Source organism: Narcine bancroftii, unplaced genomic scaffold (assembly GCF_036971445.1).
Source record: "Narcine bancroftii isolate sNarBan1 unplaced genomic scaffold, sNarBan1.hap1 Scaffold_206, whole genome shotgun sequence".
Taxonomy (NCBI): Eukaryota; Metazoa; Chordata; class Chondrichthyes; order Torpediniformes; family Narcinidae; genus Narcine; species Narcine bancroftii.
The window spans coordinates 45,718-49,775 of NW_027211941.1; positions in this window are offsets into that span (position 1 = coordinate 45,718).

Sequence of the window (4,058 nt, forward strand, 5' to 3'; positions counted from 1 at the left end):
ATTCCACTAGAAATTTTATCTGCCGAGTTGTTTTTGGACATTGTGCGTGACAAAGGTCTTGATGGCAGTCTTTTTTGTCGCCCAGAGGGTGGGACCTTGTGGGTATGTTCGTCTCTTCAGGGCGATTGGTGGGATGACACTGAGTTCAGCACCCGTGCCGGCCACTAGCCTTGTCAGTAATGTTCAAGAGGCTATTGGTGAGGTCATCCACCTTGTCCATGAGCGGCGGCTGGCCTGGGCATTTTCTGAAAATGAGCAGGGCTGGCTGCATCTTCACGCTCGAGCCCATCGGTGTTGCTGATAAAGACACCAGCTAACGTTCAGTGCCTCTGCTAATTTGGTGGGGGGCGGTTGTGCTCGGTTCGGGTGGGATCAGTTCTGCTGCCCCACATGAGGATGAGTCAATCGGTTCATGGCGGACTCATTTTCCTGTTTCATGTGCCACAGCGCATCAGCTCTGGCCGTGACCTGACGTGGGTCTGAGAAATCTTCGTCCGTCAACGGCAGTTGTATGTCATCTGGCATCTGTTCCAAGAAAGCCTACTCAGACATGAGGCATGACTTGTGGCCCTCTGCTCGTGCGACCATCTCATCCATCAGGGCACATGGTGTTCTGTCTCCTTAGCTGTGCAGGTGCATCAGCCTGGCAGCGCACTGTCGTCTGAACAGGCCGAAAGCCCTCAAGAGGAGTTTGTTGAGGGCTGGGTATTTCCTTCCTCCGGGGATCGTGTATCAGGTCGTCCACCCTGGCCGCGGTCTCTTGGTCCAGGGAACTGACGACATGGTAGAACGTTGTCGAGTCAGACGTGATCTGCCGGAGGTGAAATCGTGCTTCCGCTTGCCTGAACCAAGTGCGTGGGCGAAGCGTCCAGAGGTTGGCAATTTCATAGCCACTGCGTTGACTGCTGCAGCATCCATGGTGTGGAGTCCAGAATCGTCTGGACTCGTCGGGGTCACCAATTGTAGCGGTAGCTACAAGGAGAAATGAAATAAGGAGATGACTCTGTTAGTCGCTTGCACTTCCAACAGTTTATAATGGAAAGTTCCCATGCTGCAACTTATCAGGTGGCCCGTAAGTGCCGCCCACACAGGGGCGGTGATGTAACGACGCAGCCAAGTGCATCTGCATGGCCCGTTTGAGCTGGGGAGAAGATGCGCCCAGCAGTACCATCTTGACACGGCTACACTGCTGCTGCGGCCGTAACAGTGCAGAGCCGATTCGACTGCGTCTCGATGTGTGCCGCTACAGCTATACATTTCCGAGCAACTGCTGAAGCAATTGACACAAATTCAATGTGATAAATATTTCAATTTAATTTTGGCCTCATAACCTTAATCTTTCTTTGGCTTGGCTTCGCGGACGAAGATTTATGGAGGGGTAATGTCCACGTCAGCTGCAGGCTCGTTTGTGGCTGACAAGTCCGATGCAGGACAGGCAGACACGGTTGTAGCGGTCGCAAGGGAAAATTGGTGGGTTGGGGTTGGGTTTTTCCTCCTTTGTCTTTTGTCAGTGAGGTGGGCTCTGCGGTCTTCTTCAAAGGAGGTTGCTGTCCGCCAAACTGAGAGGCGCCAAGATGCACGGTTTGAGGCGATATCGGCCCACTGGCGGTAGTCAATGTGGAAGGCACCAAGAGATTTCTTTAGGCAGTCCTTGTACCTCTTCTTTGGTGCACCTCTGTCTCGGTGGCCAGTGGAGAGCTCGCCATATAACACCATCTTGGGAAGGCGATGGTCCTCCATTCTGGAGACGTGACCTACCCAGCACAGTTGGATCTTCAGCAGCGTCGGCCTCTGCCATCTCGAGTACTTCGATGTTGGAGATGAAGTCGCTCCAATGAATGTTGAGGATGGAGCAGAGACAACGCTGGTGGAAGCGTGATGTTGGAAGAGGACCCATGATTCGGAGCCAAACAGGAGTGGGGGTATGACAACGGCTCTGTATACGCTAATCTTTGTGAGCTTTTTCAGTTCGTTGATTTTCCAAACTCTTTTGTGTAGTCTTCCAAAGGCGCTATTTGCCTTGGCGAGTCTGTTGTCTATCTCGTTGTCGATCCTTGCATCCGATGAAATGGTGCAGCCGAGATAGGTAAACTGGTTGACCATATTGAGTTTTGTGTGCCCGATGGAGATGTGGGGGGGCTTTTCGTCATGGTGGGGAGCTGGCTGATGGAGGACCGACCTCAGTTTTCTTCAGGCTGACTTCCAGGCCAAACATTTTGGCAGTTTCCGCAAAACAGGACGTCAAGCGCTGAAGAGCTGGCTCTGAATGGGCAACTAAAGCGGCATCGTCTGCAAAGAGTAGTTCACGGACAAGTTGCTCTTGTGTCTTGGTGTGAGCTTAATATTACTCGGTAAAAATAACATGAAGGCCTGTGAAAATTACGTACCCCAATCCAAAATTGTCTAACTTTAGCACATTGCCAAGTTGAATGCAAAAATGTTCCAATCTCAGGTCCACATCGAAAACATTAATCCGATACGGCAGGATTTAATCTATTTGATTTTTGTGGAGTCAAATAGAACTGATGTAAAAAATTATATTGAACCAACTTATATCTTAGTCATATTATTTACACAAATCCATCCAATCCTTTTCGCTTATTTGAGAATTTAAATCTATTTCCCATCTTCATCTAGATTTATTCACTCCAGTTTTGGGGGCCTTAGATTGAAGCAAGTTATACAGTACTGAAATAAATTTATTTCCAGTAGGATAACAAATCAGTAATTCTAATTCACTTTGATTAGGTAACATCAAAGTAAGACCTACTTTTACAGATAAAAAAGCTTTAACTTGGTAATAACAAGATAATTCTTTCAAAGATTTCAATCTCACATCCTCAAAACTAATTTTCTTAATACCCTTCCATCTCCAAATCTTCCAGAATTGGTTGTCTATTGAAAAAGGAAAATGCCTATTTCAATATTAAACCTTTCATGCCAATTTCATTATCAACTCAATCAAATGTTTCAAAATAGATGATTCCCCACTTCCAAATAAAGCTTAGGATTCCATTTGTAAATAAAATCTTGGGGATCCGTATTCCCTATTGCATTAAATTCAACAGAAACCCAAGATGGAATATCATCTAAATTATACAATATATTTATAAATCTCAATTGAGCTGCTTTTTAAAATTCTTAAAATGAGGAAGACACAAACCACAACCACCCCCACCCCACCCCCACCAACTCATATTTCCAAGTCAATTTTTCCAAAGAAACCCTGGGCATTTTATCTTTACATAATTTCCGAACCGCCATATTTAAATCCTGACAATGCAATTTGTTGAGCTCCTTGTTTATAAACTAACGGTTGAAATACATCTGACATAAAATTCTTTCCCTGATCTGATTTCATTTCTTGAGGCAAACCAAACCAATTGAAAAAATTTTTCTCGAGCCCCAGACACAGTTTTTGCTTTAATGTTCCCAAGTGGTATGGCTTCTGTACACCTGGAAACATCCAAGCTAACTCATCAAGAATACAGGTACAATATTTTACCTCAGTAATTTAATTTACTAAGACATTTTTATATACGAGAAATATTAAATTAATATTAAAGGTTAACACAACTCCGTGACATATCTGAATAGTCAAGGTATTAAAGGTGAGTGGGAGAATGGATCAGTTCATGATGGAATGGACACAATGGGCCAAAAGGCCTACTTCTGCTCCTGTATCTTATTGTCTCATATTTTACAAAGCACAGATGTTTTTTTCAACCCCAATTTTTAAATCACAGTTTTGGCTTTTGAAATGAAAATTGCACACATTTTTGCACAGCAAAGATGTCGGTTTTGACCCAAAAACAGGACATAGTTTGAAAAATACAACTTTTGTCCCTTTTTAGCAAAACACTCCATACTTTCCTTCAAAACACAACCTTCAGTTTTTGTTTATTAGAACCACCACTTCTCCCAAAACAACCATTGTACACAAATTCTCCAAAACACCACAACCATTCCTTAATTGGGCAACACTTCTCCTAAATATTGGCAACATTTATGCTGGCATTGCTCGGACGCCCTAATCAGAGTGACCCACAGTCGCCAGG